The 21,184-nt window shown below is 45.2% G+C and overlaps 1 protein-coding gene across 3 annotated transcripts in view; it reads left to right on the top strand.

The window, feature by feature from the left end:
* The first annotated feature begins 3,039 nt into the window (after window positions 1–3,039).
* ELMO1 (engulfment and cell motility 1) overlaps window positions 3,040–21,184 on the top strand; it is an 805,215-nt gene continuing 787,070 nt past the window's right edge. Inside the window, exon 1 of one of the 3 annotated variants that reach the window (XM_029589504.1) lies at window positions 3,040–3,279. The gene's annotated coding sequence lies outside the window, so the exon portion shown is untranslated. Of the gene's footprint in view, window positions 3,280–20,351; window positions 20,371–21,184 lie in introns of those variants that run through there. The other 2 variants (XM_029589501.1, XM_029589503.1) reach the window with 2 other exon arrangements.

The raw sequence follows: 21,184 nt of genomic DNA, 5'->3' as shown, positions 1-21,184 counted from the left end.
AAAGCTTGCATATTAACTGCTCAGAGCAGCAGTTACTACCATTAAGAGAAACGTGGGGGTAACCTGCAGTTACTACCTTAAGAAGCCTGCTGGGCATACTGAATGGACTATTTGGTCCTTTTCTGCTGTCATTTCTCTTTCTATAAGAACATCCAGAAGAGTATGTACTGGTGGAAGTGCCCAGGGAAAGGTGCCTGACCCAAAGTGCGTACCTGCCAGGATATATAGTTTTGTGATTGACTGAGACTGTGATTTTTTTTTTTTGTTGGATTCTGTTTTTCTGTATCGAGTATTTATTAAGCCCTACAGGTGAATTTTCAAAGGAGCTGTGCATGCAAATATAATATACTATCACTGCAACTTTCAAAAGCCCTTTACCCGTATTAAACACATTTAACGCAGGTACAATCTATGGACAATTCAATGGAATACTTTGTGTAAATGGGCTTTTGAAAATTGCTACATGAAAAACCCAGTTTTAAGCATGTAAATGCTTTTGAAAAATCGAGCCCTTAGTGTGCCTAATGTGCATTTTTGTTTCCTACCACCAAGTTTTACAGTACAGCTAAAGTGTAGTGTGTTTTTTTTCCTTTACTGGATTATGTTGCAGAGGAACTCCCAAAAGAAAAAAACAAAATCTTGAAAGGCCTTGAAAGACTATTCACATTCCCTACATGCAGGAAGTACCTGGGAGCAGGGGTGCAGCAGTGGAGAAGTTGGGAGCAGGGGCTACACTTGACTGTTGGCCATGCCATGTCAATCCAATGCTGTACACATCTGCTGCACCTGAGGGTATTCATGCCACTATCTTTGTTGCCTTTGTCCTTCTTTTGGTGCCCTGAGATTTTCCTGCCACTGTTTTTGTTCCTTTTCCTCTCTCATAGTGTCTTGGGGTATTCCTGCCTCTGTTTGGGCTGCTTTGCCCTCCTTCATGATGCCTTGGGGTGTTCTTGTCACTGTTGGTACTAGTTTGTTCCTTTTTTTTTGGTGCCTTGCGATATTCGTGCCACTGTTGTTGGTAACCTTTTGCCTCTATTTTGGGATTTGGCATGTTCTCGCTGCTGTTTGTGATGCTTTGCCCCTCTTTTGCTGCCATGGGCTGTTCATGATGCTGTTTGTTCTTCTTTGTTCCATCGCAGTACAGTGGGCTATTCATGCCACTCTGCCACACTCTTGGTGTCTTGAAGTGCTCTGCCCTCTGTTGATGTTTATCTGTTTCATTAAGTTTGGATAGTAAACCCTGATGTTAGAGCCCAAAATAGGATGCATTGCTTCCCCCATTGACTTTAATGGAGAACGAATGAATAACACAAATTAATACATTTCTAGGCCCCAAACCGAAGAAATGAATCACTGAACTAAATGAATCGAAATAAACAAAACCCCAAATTTTTTCCATGCACATCCACAGCTAGTGCAATAAACTGAAATTTTTCCTGTGAAAGTACTGTATTTGAGCGCAGAGAGCTTCTAGTGGTGTGAGTTCCAGAGAGTTGGATCACTGTCAGTGTTAGGTTACAAGGGGAGGAAGCTCAGGGGATTAGACACTAGGTCTATTAAACCTAAATAGCATCAAACTGTTGAGAAGCTAGTTGTCTTCAATCCCTGCTAATAAATTCCAGATCCTACCTCTACAGACCACACAGTTTAGCAATTTAAGAAACTTGTTAAGCTTTCTCCACTCCAGTGATGTTTGATTAGGGCCTTCTAGGGATTCTGTGAATTTCCAGGAGGCTTAAGCCTCTAATGCACTTTCCCAATTGGCGTACCATGGCACAAGCACAGGTGTTGTAAAATTTTTTCCAAGGCCAGTCAGAGCTGCTGGCAGCGAGAAGGGTTGGAACAGGATGGAGCCATGGACACACAAAAGCCTTCTCTTCCATCCTCTCCCTGCCTCTGGTCTGCATTCTCTCTTCCAGCCTGAAGAAACTGGGTTTGATTCAGACTGCAGAGGGAAACTGGCAGAGGAGAAAACAGCAGGTAAGTTCTGCCCAAACAACTCTTGCTGGCTGGAAGAGATCAGGAGGGAGGATGGACAGATGATTGTGTCCAGGGGAGGATGGGGGCAGGTAAGATGATTATCTCAGGGGGTTGGGAGGGAAGGGGGTGGGGGGAGACTAAAGGGAAGGCAGGGTGGTTATGCCAGGAGGGAGGGGGGGGGAGGAATTATGGTTATGTTGGAGAGGGGAGGGTTGGATATTTTATTGATAGTTGCTATATATATATTTCCTGAATCCTGTACTGTGAATGACACTGCATTTCATTGCTGCGCTCCCTTTACTAACTTAAAAACATGCAAACAGCTGTCCGGTAGCATGATGGGGATTATCCAGGCTTTTGCAGATAGTGCCACATGTATGATTGTCTTGCTGATGGCTAGAATCCATATATGTGTATCTGATGCAAAACATTTCTAGTTCTCAGAGATCAAAAATGGTGGCTGGAAGTTAGAACGGCAGACCTGTAGGAGACAGAGAAGTAGCAGCAGCTTGAATGATCACTCTCACTGCCCTTTCACTGCTGTTAGTGAGTGTGAAAATAAATACTATTGCTTGGATTATCTTCCAAACAAAAAACCTGAGGTCTGTTTTGGTTACAAACATCTGGATTAGGAGTTGTGTGGAGATGGTTCCTGTGAGCTGGGTGAGTAAGAATGAGGGTGTGTGGTGTGGTTCCCGGGTCAGTGTGTGTGTGTGTGCCCAGCTCAGTGAGTATGATGGTGTGTGTATGTCGTGTTGGTTATTGGATCAGTGAGTGTGAGAGTGTGTGTTTGTTTGTGGTGCTGGTACCAGGGTCAATGAATATGAGAAGTGTGTGGTGCTGGTTCCTGGCTGAGTGAGTGTAAGGGTGTGTGTAGTACTGACTCTCGGATCAGTGAGTGTGTGGTGCAGGTTCCTAGGTCAATGTGTGCCAGGGTGTGTGTGGTGTTGCTTCCCGGGTCAGTGACTATGAAGGGTGTATGTGTGTGGGGTGCTGATTCCCAGGGCCGTGAGGGGGGCTGTGTCTGTGGTACTGGTTCCCGGGTCAGTGAGTGTGAGGGTGTGTGTTGTGTGGTGCTGGTTCCCGGGGACAGCGAATGTGAGGGGTGTGTGTTGTGTCGTGTTGGTTCCCGGGTCAGCGAGTGTGAGGGTGTGTGGTGCTGGCTCCTCCTCCTCCTCCGGGGCTTTGCAGGAGCAGACGGCGTTGGTCAGGAGAAGTCGCCGAGCTGCTGCCCTGCTCGCCGAGGAATCTTTGGTGGCCTCTCTGTTGGGAGCGCGCACGGACGGGCTCTGGCTCGGGGTAAGTGTGCGTCCTGCCCCTCGTGAGGAGGAGCCGCCGCGGGGGGGGGAGCTCTGCCCGGTAAGCGGACACGCAGCTTTTCTCCGTGGGACCGGGCGGCAGCCCGACCCCCCCCCCTCCACCCTAAGCGACGGCAGCTGCCCTCCGGCTCCCGGGGGGGGGGGGGGGGGTCGAGCAGTGCAGCGGCAGCGTCCCGGGCGGGCGGTGCACAGGGGAAGATGCTGCTGCTGCCGCCGCTGCTCCCCCTCCTCCCTGCCCTCTATAGGCCTCGTCGTGGCAGGGGATAGTGGCCGAGATCCTGGCGCCCGGAGCCCAGCGCCGGCTGCCAGAGAGGAGGGGAGAGCCAGCGCCGTCACTCGCTGCCTTTCTGCCGCCCCGGGAGGGAGGGAGGGAGCGAGCGCTCGGTGCCTGCGCCGCCTCCTCCTCCTCTCGTCTCTGTATAACTGCGTTCCGACTAAAACCTGCAGCCGCTATGTTTGGCTAAAAGTTAAAAACAACAATAAGAATTTGCAAAGAGAGCGAGGCACGTGAACTTTCTGCCGCTCCAGAGTGCACGGGGGGGGGGGGGTGGTCCTGGCGCCGCGGGGCTGGTGTGGGGTTAATCTGTCAGCGGCAGCGCCACGTGAAAGGCGGCCGCCCGCAGAGGTGTTATATCGGGGGGGGGGGGGGGGGAGGATGGCTAGCGCGGCTCCCAGCTGTACTGCCAGAGAGGGGAAGGCAAACAGGTTGTTGTTTGTGATTGCCGCGTTTCCCGGCAAGTCGGCTCAGCAGCAGACAGGCCCGATTCCCCCCCCCCCCCCGGCAAGAAACTCCTCGAGGGGAGCGCCGAACACCCCGCCAAACGTGGCGCGAGCCATCGGGGGAGGGCGGGATGCCGTGCAGGCTCCGAACACGTTTTCCCCTAAGGTCCTGCCCGAGCCAGAGGGGTGAGCAGTGCTGGTCCGTACTTATCATTTGGTTTTTTTTTTCCCCCTGGCAACTGCAATAGAGAACTGGGCCAGGTAAAGAAGTTTGTTTTTTTTTTTTGGTACGGCATCGAGCAGAGGTTAACGAAGAAGAGACAACGCAAAGGACCAAATGAGCCAGGGTACTTTTTAATTCACTAATGGTGCCTTACAAAAAAAAAAGTGGGGGCCAGTTCTCGTTTTTGTGACGGAATTTTGCTCACCTGGTACTTCATAGCGACAGTGCGTGATGCAGTGAGTTTGTTGTTTTGTTTTTTCCCGCAGTTGAACCGCTTCCTGCCCTCCCATGGTTCCCCGCCTCTTTTTGTACACGGCAACCTTGCCCTGATGCTCACTGTTATTAGTGTGTAAGCAGTAATTGGCTCCAGAGTCTTGCACGCAAGCAATACATTGAACTGATAAGCACTGGAGTAACATTTTGGTATAGGTTGAGAGATGGGAGAGGATCCATCTTTCATAGTTTTATTTTTTTCCTCTTTGCGAAGATCAGCTTTAAATCCTTCTCTTATTCTCAAGCCTGCTTTGGGCAGGCAGGCACCATCGGCAGCTCTTTTCTTTCGAGCTTTACCACTGCAGATGGATGGGGATTCAGCCTTTTCTGATTTACATTTCAGGGATATGATATGACCCACTTAGCAGAAAGAGCATTTAAGCGAGTTCAGTTTTTGAAATTTATATTCTAGTGCACTGTGCCATTTGTAGATCTTCTGTTTGCTGTCAGCAGTACAAGTATTAGGGAGGGAATGTCAAAATGTTAAGACTTCCTCTGGACATTCTGTCTAGCATTAAAGTCTTGGACAGAGGGAGTCTGGACTAAGTGTCTTCTTAGGAATGGGGTAAAGAGGAGTGAAGACTGGATAGGTAGAAGAAAAAGCTGGGGGCAAATTGTGTTTTGGAGAATACATTTTAAAAGCCTGCAAGCCACAGCTTTGCAATAGCACATTTTTTTGCCTCAGGATTTAATTTCTGTAACAAAAAATGTCCACAAAAAAGATTGTGTAAGAAAAACGTGTGGAATACTGTTGAACTATTGCTATATTCTTTATATTTAATACTTTGGGGCAAAAGTTCTATAGTGCATTTTGCTTAACATTTACCTACATGATTTTTTTCCCTTCCAAGAAATGTACTATTTTAAAACTGTACAAGTAAACCAACTTGCAGTCTTTTGGCATTATTATTATTTTTTTTTTACTTTGTCTGAAATTTGGCTCTTAGAAGGAGAAAGAAGCAACATTGAAAGGGTAAAACTCAAGGACATAAGTCAGTATAAATAGGGTGCAGAAATCAAATTTTCTTCTTTCTCTTTTGTCAACAGATCTTTACTTCTCTTACTCTCCTAAATTGTCTTCTCGCCCCCGAAACCCCTGCTGATTTAGGGCTTACTCACACCTTCTCTAGCCTCTTGTTAGAACTGAAGTGCAGCAGCACATCCTGCTGCCTGCTCAAACACACCATTTGCACAGATCATAACTTATGCAGAATTAGCGAGTATATGTTGGACTTTACAAGGAAAAGGAGTAAAGGTAAAGAGGAAGGGTGATGTGATATATACAGAAGCAAATATAAGGCATGCCTTGCTTCTGAATGCCACCTAACTTCCCATGTATGTAACTTGTGGGTAATTGTGTGGTCCTTTGGTAGAAGGGCAGTGCTGTTAGTCCTGAAAACTCCTGAGACTCATTAATAATGAAATGTGCTCTTCCACTGCGTTTTGGTAACAGAGCAAAAATCACTTGGCTCTTCCTTTCCAGTTTATTCCAGTGTATCTAGATAAGAGTAATTACTGTGCTGTTTTTTCTCTCTCCTGCATCATGCAGTTGTGTAAGCTTAAGGCCATGAGCCTGAAAGGGGTGGTTTCTAAAGTGCAATAATTATAAAGCAAAAGATGTTGAGATTCTGTTTGGATGAAAGGCACTATATAGATACATGAGATGAGCATTTTAACTCAAATTTTTTTAACTGTAGGTTTAATCCTCCTGCTTTCCCAATAGTCATTACATCAGCTTGTCTCCAGTGGGGTTGGATGGCCAGCATTAACCACTTCCTACCCCAAACACCTATATTCTTCAGCATTCAAGCTTGGCCAAAAGGCCAAGAAGGGACTATCCTCAGCTCAAAGCTCCATGTTTGACTTTATACTTAAACTTACCCAAAAGTCTGAGAAACGTTTCAGGTTAGACGCGTAACTGTTAAAATGAAATCACTGTGAGTGAAGCATTGTACACATCAGTGCATTTTTGAGTAAATGCAAGGTTTTTTTCCCCCCCCCTTTTATTTGGATTTCTCTTGGTCCTCGGGTGACCATGCTATATCTTTCTATACCCTGTCTGGTTCGGCAGCTGAATTGGGAATCCCCCATTTGAGGTAGGACAAGTTTACCACCTTTGGGTAATTTAGTTGGCACCAAAGCTGCATTTGATTGTCCTCTCTTTTCAGAGGCCTTGAGTTGTTCTCACATGGTCAGACCATGATGGCCCCCAAGGTTACTTTGATGTAGTGGTCACAGTCACTGCCTCCATTTTTATCTCTCGCTTCCGGTCCTTATTCATGCTCTACTTTGATCTTGGGTTATGTTCGTTAAAGTGGTTGAGATCATGAGTACTGCTGAGCCTAGCTAGGGCATGTTTGAGTATCCTAATGATTAGAGCAGTGGGCTATGAACCAGGAAAGTCAGGGTACAAAGCCCCCTGTCACTCCTTGTGACCCTTGGGCAAGTCACTTTGCTCTCCTCTGGTACAAGCTTAGGGCCTGATTCACTAAGCTGTTTTTCCATAGATACTGAATGAGAAAAAAGCCTCAGTGAAACAGGCCCGTAGGTTGTAAGTCCTCTAGGGATAGGGAAATAAATAGTTACCTGAATGTAATCTGCTTCGAAGTGTCAGAAAGCAGAATATAAATGGGTCAATTAAATAAAAACATTTTTAAGCCACATATTCTAACCGCTAATTTAAGGGCAATCTTGAAGCAGGACTGGAGGGAGATGTTAGTTCTTTCCACCACGGGAAAAGTGCTGCGAGTGCAAGGGGGCCGATGCAATATGGTGTGCTGAGTCGAGCGCACTCTTAACATGCAGTTGGACGCGGGTAGAATAGGCGCTAATCAATCCCCTACTGCAATAAGAGGATTAGCGCCTATTCAACGCTTGTCTAACGTGGAGTGAATGTAATAGCGCTCTTCACATGCAAATGCACGTGAATGAGGCTATTAGGTATTCACTTGTGTGTCTCTGACAGGAGCAGCCGTTAATAGATGTGTGCATCGAAAAAATAAGAAAAATAAAAGAAATAAAATTAAATTTAAAAAATTTGACGATCGGGCCCATCACAAAAACCGATGCCGAGTTTAACGGTGGCTGTCCGCCGCTAAGGAAAACTGACGCTGAGAAACCCGGCATTGGTTTTCGTGACCGCTAAAAACCAATGCCGAGTTTATCGGCGTCGGTTTTCCTTAGTGGCGGGCAGCCACGAAAACCGATGCTGATAAACTCGGCGTTGGTTTTCAGCGAGAAACCAAATGTTCTCCTCTCTGTCACGCAGCCGGCCCAGCTCGTCCTCCGTCTCCTCCATGCGGCGCGAGACCCCAGCGACCTTCGTGGCGCAATTCTATCCCTCCCTGGCAGTCCGAGCGACGAACTTCCTCAGGTCCAGATGCGCTGGGGCACTGCAGGAGGAGAGTTCAGTCCCTCTCTCCGCCTCTTCTTCCCAAGCTGGGGTGGGGTGGGGTTGATCAGGTGCTGCTGTGAGCGCACACCCCCACCCGTCCAGCCGTCTGTGCTGGACACTTGCTGGGTTTATCGGCGTCGGTTTTCGTGACCGGCGTACTGCAGTCTCGAAAACCGTCTGGGTTCTCATTAGCAAGGATGCGCTAGGGTCCTAGCGCATCCTTGCTAACGTGACCCCCTAATTTAAATATTGCACTGTGCTCCCCTTTCGGGCGCCATGAGCGCGTTAAGAGAGCAGGCGCTGTCTGTTCAGCGCCCGCTTTCTACGCGCCTTTAATGCATCGGCCCCTTGAGAGGCGTTAATAGCTGAGCCCGTTTAAAACAAGTACAGAAAAGTAGAAAAAAACGCTTTTCTCTACTTATTTTAATTGCTTAAAGAAATTTTATTAAAAAGAAACAAGTTTAAAAAAAAAACCACTTGACGGGCGCAGGAAACGGACGCTCAACTGAGAAGCGTCCGTTTCCTGAACCCCCGGTGTCAGTTTTCCTAACCGGCAGACGGCCAAGTTAGGAAAACCGATCAGGGTTGCCTTAGCAAGGAGATGCTAGGGGGCGCCTGGGGTGCGTTAAGAAAGCGGGCGTTGACTGTTCAGTGCCCTTCTTTCTACTAAAATTTATTGCATCGGCCCCTCAGTGTGTTGTGTTGCATACGGAAAGATTTTACTTCGAAAATCTTCAAAGTCAGCAGATAGAAAAACAATTGCATGTTACCAGAGCGGAAATTAAATTCCAGCAGTTCAAGTTATCAAAATTCACATTTGCAGAGATAGTTCTTGTGCTGTTTAAGTCACTTCCTACTTCACACTGGACTGTCCTAGAGCTCTCAAAAGTCTTCAGACTTCCCCAAGGATGCTAGAGAATCATTCTTAGGTTTCCACAATTATTCACTGATGGCTGAGTCGACCAGGGTGAATCCCTCTCCTTTTCCTTCCAGATCACACACCACTTGCAGAAAAGGGATGCCACGTCTCCCATAGATCACTCGGGAGCCGGCAGAGCACTCTCTCTCCACGAGGTCTCTTCACAGCGCCACTCAGAACTTCAAAATTTCTGACTCCTCCTAGTGACTTGTAGGGTCTCCCTTTATAGTCCTTCCCCTCTGACCCACTCTTTGGGGAATGGGCTACCCTGTCACTCTTAGGTGGCACTGCTCCTTAGGAGCCTTACAGTACCGGAACATTCCCTGTTCTGAATACAGTGAACCCAGGAAGCGCATCCCATATACATACCAGACTGTTGAACAGTTTTCTGGCAATAAGTGGTATCTAACGTACGGACAATAAATAGCTTTTTTTTTTTATTATTGGGTCACATTTAGAAAGTTGGTTGGTCTCCTGGGTGAGGAGGTCTGTGTCCTATCTTTAATTAGGAAAGAATTGTCATAGTTTTGGTTTGAAATGATACCTTTTTTTTGGATAAATACTTTTCACAGAATTTTGCTTTTCTTGCATTTGGCAGACATGGTGGAAGGTACAGGGTCTGGTAATCCACTAAGAGTCAAAAAAAATTTAATAGCTTTTTCAGTTATGGGGGCAAAAAAAAAAGTGGTTTTTTTTTCACCCTTAATAGCTTAATAACTATTGAAATGTAATAGCTCAATAACTATGTTTAGCCCCAAAAGTCAAATACAGAGAGGTGCACCTAGCTATTACGGACAAAATCAAAATGACTAGTAAAATATATTGTAATTGTTTTCCTTTATTTGCTGTTTTCATAGTATAGTTTGCTATCTACTTTGTTTGCCCTCAATTTCTTAACCCCAAACAGGTATCTTTTGGTTTTTTCCAAGTTTAAGTATCGTGGTTTTTTAAGAAATTTACCCTAAAAATTCATGCTTTAACAGTCAAAAGAAAATTGAGATGAAAGCCCCCCCCATTTCAAATGTTATTTCAGTATTGACTTGGTAAGCAGCATCTTGTCCCATCTGGACATGCTATTGCATTTGGTATCGATGTGCATGGCAAGAGATTTTGCACAGTATTGACATAGGTGGGCATATCTTTGATTATATTCCATGTTCATAGTGACACAGATCCGCTACTAGAGGTAGGTACTGAATGTTGGTGATGATCCCCCCATAACTGAGCAGTAATGTGGACTTTTGTAGATTCGTTGTGAAACATTATTACTCTGGAAGTAGACACCGCTGATACCAGTTGTTAAAGATATATTATTACCATGGACATCAGTATGAGTGCTAATGGCCAGGGCATTAGGCAGCCAGCCCTCCTTTCCTGGAGGAGGTGAATATATGAGGTAAAGGTCCTAGTGCTTTAGTCCTTCAGCCTGGGCCACAAGGCCTAGCTTGAACTCTGGCTCTTTGTGTTGACATCACAAGGACTATTGATGTGTTTACTGTGGTATTAACATACATAGAAATCCATATCTATATGTGGTGCTTATCGATTTCTATGTTGTTGATCCCGTTTAGATTGGTGGAGCTCCGTGCAGCTATATGAAGGCCCATCCTTTCGGCTTGTCTTTCTCCCAACTCTTACCATGGGTTTTTGGGCTGGCCAGGATGGGGCGCTCAGTGGGATTGCCAGCGGGGACAGTGGAAATGAATAGGGTCTCCCTGTTCCTGCAGATGTCCTCTTTCCTTTTCACAAGGTTTCCAGTTCAGGCTTACTTTCTCGCTTTGTTCCTGCTGTCAGCCTGGACATGGGATTTTCATTGGAGGGCGAGACGATGGTGAGGCAGAGAAAGCAAAATAGAGGAGTGCAGGCAAAGAAAAGCTGTCAAGGTGGGGATCAGTGGGGGAAGACAGATAAAAGACATGGAGGGGTGAGAGACTGGCGCCGGTGGATTGAAATGGGCGATGAATAGATTGTTGTGCTACTGAGGGTGGTCACTGTGTGGGTGTAGCGGGTGTGTGTGATGTTTTGTACCATTTTGGGGAGGGGGGGGGGGTTGCTGTTATGTTTTGCTATGATACATTTATGGACCAGTTTACTTCAACAAATTTTCAACCCATTGCGGTTCACAGCAGAAAATACAATAAATACATTGGATACACCATACAACAAATTCATCATAATATACATGCCAGTGAAAATGTATACAGTTAAAATACAAATGCATTACCAGTCTACAGGCAAATGTCGGCTCATCCCATTCGCACTAGGGAAGCCAACCTACTAAACTGTGCTGCTGTCTGGAGGGAGAAACAAAGATCTACAGAACTGGTTTTTTTTGTATCGGGGCTGCAATTCCCAAATTCTGTTGCTTGCAGAAATAGTGTTTTCTATGGAGTTAGGCACATGAAGGTGATTGCAAGCTTATGTCTATGTGTATAGCGATGCAGATCAGGCAAAATGCATTCGCTCTCAGTATTGCTCTGGAGATACAGAATCGGTGACCTGCTGACCACAGAACAGTGGAGCGTAATGCTGCTCTAAGTGTATGTGTTACAGGGGTTGAAGGATGAAGATGATCCCAGACTCAATTTAATTCCTCCTGCCAGGATAGCAGTTGTGAGCCAACATCCTAACCTTATTTGGTTAGGAGAGGGGCCTAACAAAACAAAATGAAAAGTAGGTTCATTTACCGAAACTACAATAGAGGAATGTTATGGCTGGCATAACTGACTAAAAGTCAGGAAATTCAGTCATTGCCACTGTGGCAACCATAACTCAGTACTCTCATGGCCATCACCCAGTTGCTTCATGTGGTGTCACCCCCGCAGTGATGCAAAATAGCGAAGGCTAGCGAGAGGATTATGGAAGAAAGAGGGCCTTGGTAGGTGAAGGCAAATCAGAAGCAGGGTGGAGGAGAAACCTTTGGGGCAAAGGAGCACAGGAGGAGGCACAGATGGGTTCTTGAATCCTCTTGCATTATAGTTTTAAATGGGGGGAAATTAGAACCTTTTGGTAATTTACATAATTACCGAAGATTGTAGAAACATTTGTGGTGAAATTTCTGATGCTTTTTGCATTGCAGTGACAATGCAAAGGGCATTGAATTATGGTTGCCACGGTGTTCACAGCCCTGAGTTTCCTTATATCTGTTCATTTGTTAGAGCTATAACATTCCTGTTATGCAGAGTTTACAAATGAAGATTCTGTGTATGCCTTTGCAATTTCTGTATAACAAAGTTAGTGGTTTTAGTTTTTATACATTTTCTGCTGGGGGGGGGGGGGGGAGTATTTTCATCATATTTCCTCACTATCACCTCTGTAGGGGAGGTTTGCTCTGACAATTCAGACTGCCCTTTTTCCCTAAGGAATATAGAAGAAGCTCCCTCCAAGTATCCTTGTGTTACTCACAGGGGCATACAATGGCTTGCAAAAGTATTCAACCTCCTAAAGTCAGCAGATTTGTGTGGATTACAAATGACACAGATTTGTTCCAGACAGTATGTGTATTGCAAACCAGTATGCTCTTAAAGTAAATTTTCAAAGTCACAATTCATTATTTCTCTGCAATTTTGAAAAATAAAATAAACTGAAAAATGTTGCTTGCAAAAGTATTCCACCCCTGTGCTGTGGAAGCTCCAAGTTTTACACAGATGAAAGATATTGCCCTAACAATTGGCTTACAATTGGCCTCTATCTGTGAATCATTAAAAAGGTCAGCTTTGCTGGATAAAAGAACCTCCTAATTCCAATACCATTGATCAGACTGTGAATCTGAAGGAAAGCTGTGAAAATGAAGACCAAAGAGCATTCTAAGAAAATTAAAGATAGACATCCACAAGATAGAAAAAGGCTACAAAATAATATCAAAGTGCTTCGATATCTCGGTGAGCACTGTTCAATCAATTATGAGGAAATGAAAGCTGTATCATACCACCCACACTGCCTACACAAGGCCGTCCCTCAAAACTCAGCATTAGAGAGAGAAGATTTGTGAGGGAAGTCACAGAGAGGCCAAGCATTCACTTTGAAAGAGATACAAAATTCAGTGGCAGAGACTGGCGTGGAGGTGCACCAGTCAATCATATCAAGAGCTTCTGTTTACACTTGGTCTGCATGGGAAGGTGGCTAGAAAGCCATACTGAAGAAAAAAAAACACAACAAAACATGTCTGGAGTTTGCTAGAAAGCAGTAAAGTGACCCTTTTGGCCAAAATTCAAAACACTGTGGCAGAAACCTAACCCTGCCCAGTCCTCAGCAAACACCAACCCAACAGTAAAATTTGGGGGTGGCAGCCTCATGTTGTGGGGATGCTTTTCCTCAGTGGGGACTGGGCATCTTGTTAAAACTGAAGGATGGATGGATGGTGCAACTGAAGGATGGATGGATGGTACAAAATAGAGGGAGATACTGCAAGACAACCTGCTTCAGGCTGCTAAACTAAAACCGAGGAGAGAGTTTACCTTTCAGCAGGACAATGTTCCCAAGCACGAGGCCAAAGCAACACAGGAGTGGTTGAACCACAAAAAGGTGAAGGTTCTACAATGGCCAAGACAAAGTCTAGATCTCAAATCAATCGAGGATCTCTGGCACTATTAACAATTGCAGTCCATAAGCATTTTTCAACTAACCTGAAGAAGCTGGAAAAATCTGCCAGGAAGAATGGACAAAAATCACTCCCAAAAAGTGTGCAAAACTGGCAGAAATTTACCCCAACAGATTAAAGCTGTTATTGCAGCAAAAGGATGTTCTAGCAAGTACTAACTAGTCTGACGGGGTTGAATACTTATGCAAGCAGCATTTTTTAGTTTAAAATTTTATTTTTACAAAAACTGCAGAGAAATAATGAGTTGTGACTTTGAAAATTTACATTAAGAGCATACTGGTTTGCAGTAAACATACTGTCTAGAACAATCTGTGTAAAAGTCATTTGTAATCCACACAAATCTTCTGACTTTTTAGGGAGTTAAATACTTTTGGAAGCCGCTGTATTTCCTCCTTCAGGAACCAGACTCACCAAGTCAAGAGCCCAGAAACCAGGTCTCCTGCATTGCAGTGTATGTATGCACAGGGATGGCTCTCAGCCATGTACTTTATACTTTTAAACTGTGTGTGCGTGTTACTGCATGATTTTTGGATGTAAGTCTTATGATTTTTCTTAAAATCTAGAACAACTTGGAAATCAATTTGCTTGCTTAGTTTTCAAATTATGCATCTTTTTGGTGGAAGATTTAATTTTTTTTTACAATATCACCAATGCCCACAAAACTAGAGCAGCTTCTCGGAGAATGGAACTATGTTGGCACAAGACTGATTGATTATTAGGGATGTGCATCCGTTTTAGACGAAATAGCCAATTTCATTGCCATTGTCTATTTCACCTTGTTTCGGGAGCACCCCGAAATGAAAAAAAGATATTTCATATAATTAGTATATTGATTTAGTGCACACTAACGGGGACTTAGTGCACACTAAGGGCCGGATTGTAAAAGGGTTACGCGGATAAGGTACGCGCGTAACCCTTTTAAAACCCCCCTCCGTGCACGAGCCTATTTTGCATAGGCTCGGCAGCGCGCGCAAGCCCCAGGACGCGCGTAAGTCCCGGGGCTTGCAAAAAGGGGCGGTCGGGGGTGTGGCCAGGGGGGCATGGTTTTGGATCGGGGGCGTGTTCGGTGGCATGTGGGCGGTCTGGGGGCGGGGCCGAGTGCCCCGACACAGCGGCCTGTGTCGGGGCTTGGCGCGCGTAAGTTACTTCTGCCCAGAGGCAGTAGTAACTTTTCTGATAAAGGTAGGGGGGGGGGGGGGGGGGTCTAGATAGGGCCGGGAGGGTGGGTTAGGGAGGGGAAGGTGTGGGGGGGGGTGGAAGGAAAGTTTCCTTCGAGGCCGCTCCAATTTCAGAGCGGCCTTGGAGGGAACGGGCGGCGCGTGCAAGTTGCACAAATGTGCACTCCCTTGCGCGCGCCAATCCCGGATTTTATAAGATACGCGTGGCTACGTGCATATCTTACAAAATCCAGCGTACTTTTGTTCACGCGCGCTCTCTTTTAAAATGTACCCCTTACTGAATTTAGTGCACTAAGTCCAAAATTAGGGAAACACGAAAAAAGCACCCCCGAACCATTTAAAAAACGAAATTAAGCACAAAGAAACCGAAATGAAAATGACATGAAAAAAAAAATCAGTGCACATCCCTACAGTAATTAATATTTTATTGTGCATGTAACAATATTTTGGAAAAAAAAACATGGACCCAGTAATTTAAAACAGATAAATAAATGGACTGATGATTAAAAGTTTCTAAGCACCAGTATTCCCACATTTTAGGCCTGGGTTCGCTGTATACAGGTCCTATTTGCTTAATATTAAGCTGGCCGTATAATTCTTAATGTTTTCTATCATTTGGACTTCTTTTGTTGTTTTTTGGATTTCATTTCTTACTATTTTTGAAGAAGATCTCAGGGAAATTGTTTAATTAAAACCTGTATCAAAATCAGTATGGAACTTTTGTGAAACATTTTAAATGTAACACGTTCGGGTAAAAATTACCTTTAACATTTTTTGTGGAAGTTAGTTTCTACAGGTTTTTTTTTTATTTTTCCTGTGGAATTTTCCCCCACTGGAAGTGGCAGGAAATTACATTCTTGGGCAAAAGATGTGACTGCTTCAAACCCATGCAAGTAAGCTGACCTGCGGGCTTTGCACTACTTCTGCCCACAATTTAAATTTGAACCAGAGGATGCTGAATTGCTAATTCAGGGTCTGTGTTTCAAGAGTAGAGCAAGCATTGCTATCCCTGTTTTCTGTCCAGAATTGAATCCGTTGAAAGCAGCAGTAAACTTGAAGAAGGCACATTTCTCATGGGTTTTAAGTGTAGTCCTAAGCATTTTTCTACGAATTGACATCATGGCATAGCCGTTTTGGAATACAAGGGCTTAAAGAAACCTCAGAGAAATAGATAGAAACCCCCATGCCTTTTTAGAACTTAACTTTATTTGCTGAGATTTTCCTTCAAGAGAACAATCCTTTGAACGGGATGATGAGCAGCCATCACATTTTTTTTTTTTCCTGTGGTCTGCGGTACTAATTTCCCAAAAGCTGCTGCTGTTTGGCCTAGGTTGGAGAAGAGAAATGTGGATCACATGGCAGGGGGGAATGTGGGGAGAGGCCCCCTCCTCCTATGAAAAGAATGAGCAGGCGAGGCGATGTGTATCCAGCTGGGACTTTTTAGTGCACAGAGGGGTTTCGCGTGAGAGTGGAGCAAAGCTTGCGAGGCGTGGTGGTTGTGCATTTTTTTTTCTTTTTTATTATTTTGATAGGTTTTGCTGTGTAATTCTGCCTATCAGGAAAAAAAGAGGAATGAGTGATTTAAAATATAAATGTGAAAGTTCTGATGAAAGGAGAGGAAACTGCATGCAGAGAAGAAGAAAGCCTGGAGAGGTGTCGCACTGAGGAGGACAGAGAAATGAGCCATGCAGTCGACTAAATAGGCTGGAACATAGCGGGGAGGGGTTAGGCGAGGGAAGATAACACGCCTATGTTTGAAAATCCTGTATGCGCGCACAGTTTATTACACTGATCCAACCCCCATCTTCCAAAATGTGTGCTTTCTGAGTTGCCGAAACACACTCCAGCTTTTTGTGGGGTACTTTTCTGGCCAGCTAACTTGTTCTGAAAATCACCTTCCCTGTGCTCTTAAGGCACTGTTTCTCAGCCTTATGTGTGCTGGGGATGGGCTGCTTGCCTGCCTGAAATGACGTGAACCAGCTGCAGGGCTGACCCTTGAGCCTGATGAACGGGAGAGGGGATCTGCCTGAAACTGAACATCAAGAGGGTGCCCCCTTCCATTAATCTCATGTTTCGCCACAATAATGAATAGCAGGTGGGATAGACTCTTTGTATTACATAATATTTTTTTCTATATGAAATCCCAGTCCCTCTGAGCTAGGACCTGGGCTTCCCCATCAGCCAGTCAGCTACTTTCCTCCAGGGCCCTACATCTTTGACTGTGGTTCCCTGCCAGCCTTCCTCCTTACCATTGATCTTGTGGCCCATTGTATCTCTTGCTCCGGTGTTGTTTTTTTCTTGGCTCCCCCTCTCCCGTCACTGGCTGCTTCTCTGTGGCTCATATCTTGGTTGGTGCGGGAAGCGAGTGATGTGTGGATTTTGCAGACCAACAAAACACTCTTTCCTGCGGATTAGCGGTTGAGAAACACTGCTCCGTGATACTTATGCTGCACGCATAGAGGTAGATCTTAAAAAAGTACGCGCGCGCGTGCTTTTGTTCACGCAGCCGGCGCAAACAAAAGTACACCGGATTTTATAAGATACGCGCATAGCTGCCCCTATCTTATAAAATCCGGGGTCGGCGCGCGCAAGGCTGCGCAAAATTGGCAGCCTGCGCACACCGAGCTGCGCAGCCTGCCTCTGTTCCCTCCAAGGCCGCTCTGAAATCGGAGCGGCCTCGGAGGGTACTTTCCTTCCGCGTCCCCTCACCTTCCCCATCTAACCCATCCCCCCCCTACCTTTGTTGTGCAAGTTACGCCTGCTTGAGGCAGGCGTAACTTGCGTACGCCGCCTAGGCATCCCCCGGCACAGGCCGCAGTGCCGGGGGACTCGGGACCACCCTCCCGCCCCGCCCCCTCCCGCCCCTTTTACGAAGCCCCGGGTCTTTACGCGTGTTGGCGGCCTATGCAAAATAGGCGCGCCGGCACGCGGGTGCCCTGCGTGCGTAAATCCGGCAGGATATACGTGCGCAGGGCTTTTAAAATCTACCCCATAATGTTTTAGTGATAGACCTTGTAGTCTCTGAGTTGTTTTGCGCCTTGAGAACATATAGACCACTTGGATGCCCCTCTGGGTGATAAAAAAGGAACCATCCATGCTTTTAGATGGTCAACTGCAGACCATTTTTAAAATTTTTTTTATTTTTCGCCTGCTTTTGAAATAATTTTCATGGGAGCACTAAGGAAAAAAAAAAAAGATTCTCATTACCACTTTGTATCTTTGAGGAAGGACTACATGAAAAATTCTCCCCTCTACACTTCTGCATTATGGCAGGAATGCTCACACAGGTGTAGTCTCATTTATTGTTTCGGGATGGTAGTTCTCAAATCTAGTGCTCTCTCTGTTTCAGGAGTTCACTAAAAATAACACTTATTTATTTATTTTTTAGGGCTTTGATAGTGGAAAGATAAGGAAGTAGGAAATTTTTGGCACTCCCAATTGGGAGACATTTTAGAAAATGCCAAATCTGCTAGAATGTCTCCTTGAGCATAGTCTTTCCTCTTCTAGCTAGTCACTGCACTTGTGCAAAGCAGAGCTACACTTTGAGGACATGTTGTTCTACAATGCAGTGATGCACGGTAGATGGCTGCTGTATCATGTCCCAGTTCTTGTAAACGGTTTTGTCAAGAGGGAACTCCTGGTCTTCTCTTATGACAGAACTCTTTCAATTGGAATATGGTTCCCTATATAAGCGTTTTTCTCCCCGGAAGAAACGTGTCTTCCACGAGATCTGGATTGACTATTTTGGAACTGTATCACCAACTGTTAAGAAATTTGCTCCGTTGGGGGGTAGCGATTGCAGGTAGTTGGGGTTAATGCCGGAATCACACTATGCTTATGGGACAAACGTTTATTACAATGTTTACCTGTTTATTGGAGGGAACTAATATCGGCAAGAGAGTGGCGAGTAAAGCAAACCTCTTGGTTCTTACAACAGTGTGAGATTCTCTACGGGGGGGGGGACGGGGACGGGGACGGACGGACTTGTAGTTGCTCATAAAATGAAAAACTCGGGAGGCATGTTGCCATGTTTTGTATGTTGTTATTGCTGTATTTTAAATGCCACCCAATAAAATGCTTTGAAAAAAAAAAAAGAGGGAGCTCCCTAGCCAGTTTGAGTAGGGATTCCTTTGCAGTCCCCTGTTGCATATGAAGTAGTGCCGGGTTCTGGTGTGAAAACCTCACAGCTTGGGATGTTGGACTGGCCTGGCAGTTCTCTCCAGTTACCGCTTGACCTTTTTTATTGTTCTCATTTTTGATTGGGCAGGATACTGGTATGGAGGTGACACTGCAATGTCCTTTTACAGGTCCAGGTTTTTAGGGTTTACACCGTGCATTACCTTTTCTGGAATGAGAAAAATTCCTCTGCAGTGCTGCTATATAACCCGTGGGTTCTATGAGGTTTTCCAAAATTAAATCTGTCTCCTGGTTAGGTGATATTACGCAGCTAACCTGGTGGATTATACCTGCCAAATAGTGGAAGCAACCTGAGCCTCCAAAATTATATAGTGCTTTAATTTACATAGGTGCACTCAGCCCAAAGACTTTTTTAACCTAAACCTGCTTGCCTCAGCTTTGGCCCAGAACTTCTTTAAGGATTGGACTTTGTGCAAGATGTATTCATCACAGTACCTAATTCCGTTCTTATATTTATTGCATTTGAAAAGAAGCAGAATCGGTTCTAGATCTGTGTTAGAGATAAAAAAAAATAAAAAAAAAAAGACTGCCCAAGGGTAATAGCATGGAACTTCCCAGCTTTCAGTTTTGCAGGCGGGTACCACAGGAGCAGGTGCAAACCCTTTATTATGAAGGATATGGTAAACTGCTTGGAGAATCAAGCTTGCACTAATCCCCTTTGACTGTGTTCTTGGTGCCTCTCTCTGTTTATTATGATTATTATTATTATTTTTTTTACTGGTATAAGTTAGCTGTTCAAAAAAAGGACATGTACTAAGCTCAGGAATCTAGTTATTTACTTCCGAGCACTTTGGCTCACACCAGCAATTTTGTTTGCAATAATTAAAAGCAGTGTCTGCAGACTAAGGGAAGGAAAATAGATCCCTTGGGTCAAAGCATGCAGCGTCCTTGCTCGTGCAAAATGAGGACGGGAAAGAAAAATGCAGCAGCAAAGCATAATCCCTCCCTTTTTTTGTAAGGGGCCGGGTGGCTATGAACCTTTTCGCTTTATGAGTTTATCATATTGAACTGATTGTAAGCAGTTGTACCTGCTTTAAGTGCCAGTCCATTGAAATGTGTTCCTGTGCTTTTAAGTCTGCACTGATGCGAAATCTTACCCTTAGCCTTTTCTGCGTGCACACAACACACAAAGTACTTCACTAGAACCCAGATTTAAACCAGATTTACTGAGTAAGACATTGTCAATTAAGCAAATCAAAAGTTCTGTGTACGTGTTGAATCTGGTGTCCGTAAAATAGATACAACCTTTAACCTCATGTGCGTGTTGTAAAGCATTCCACGAGCCATTTTTTAGGGTCCTTCGTTTTCAGTTTAAACTGACTTTCACCCATCAATTCCTGGATTTTTTCCAAAGATGACAATTGGTTTAAACTCATTTTCTCCTTGGTTTTTAGACTGATTTAAAAGAGGAGCTGCAGATGCAGCATTTCGGGGCCTCCCGCCACTGCTGGAAACCAGTGCAGGCCGCGGCACGTGCTGCGTTTCAAGTCCCCGCCTGTGAAAGCTCTCACCGATGCAGCGTTTCAAGTCTTGCCCACTGTCTGGTGCCACTGATGCAGCGTTTGAAGTAGGCCCTCCCCCCCCCCCCCCACTACCATACCAGAACCGATTCCCAGCAGGCTCCCTGGCCCCACACAAAATCAGAAGTGTAAGTGCGGCAGAGCGCAGTAGCCACAGCGATGCATGCTACCAAAGGAGGAAGCTGGGGCCACCACCAGTGAGGATGAGTGCTGCTGCAGTGGAAGGGAGAGACGGAGAGTCTTGTTGGGGACGGAGAGAAAGAGGAACATGTTAGGGAATGGGGGGTAGAGAGGGATATGCTGCTGGGTGGGTGAGAGCGAGAATCTGCTTAATATTTGTTTTACTATCCTGGCTTCTGTCCAGCAAAAAAAACAACTCCGCTATTTACCTGGTAAAATAATTAGTCATTTTATTCCACTGATTTTTTTTTTCCTTCAGTTTTTTTTTCTTGACATAATAAACCCTGATAAATTCCCAGGGAAAAAAAAAATAAACAGTGAAAATGGAGGTCCCTAATTATTTTGAACAGAGGACCTGCTTATCAGACCAGAATTCAGCTTTGTCCAGCTTCTTGTCACCAGCACTAGGGGAGCGAGTGCTTGGAAGAGGTGGTTTAGAGATTGTTCCCTGTGCACTGTCATAATCCCTGCCTCCAGCATTTATGGCTTATGGCAAGGGTCCCCAAACTTCTTAAGTGAAGGGCCACACGGTGCCATGTAAAATCACCAAGAGGGTTGGGGAGGGAGGGAGGGGATCACTTTGAAATTCTGATGAGTGGGGGGGGGGGGGGGGGGGGGAAATCTGGCCCTTTAAGTGATTTGAAATGTGAAAGGGGAAGACCAGGGTCAGGGTTCCCACAG

The sequence above is a fragment of the Rhinatrema bivittatum genome, chromosome 2 (genome assembly GCF_901001135.1).
Source record: "Rhinatrema bivittatum chromosome 2, aRhiBiv1.1, whole genome shotgun sequence".
NCBI classification, from domain to species: domain Eukaryota; kingdom Metazoa; phylum Chordata; class Amphibia; order Gymnophiona; family Rhinatrematidae; genus Rhinatrema; species Rhinatrema bivittatum.
This window is presented reverse-complemented; position numbering and strand designations above follow the sequence as displayed.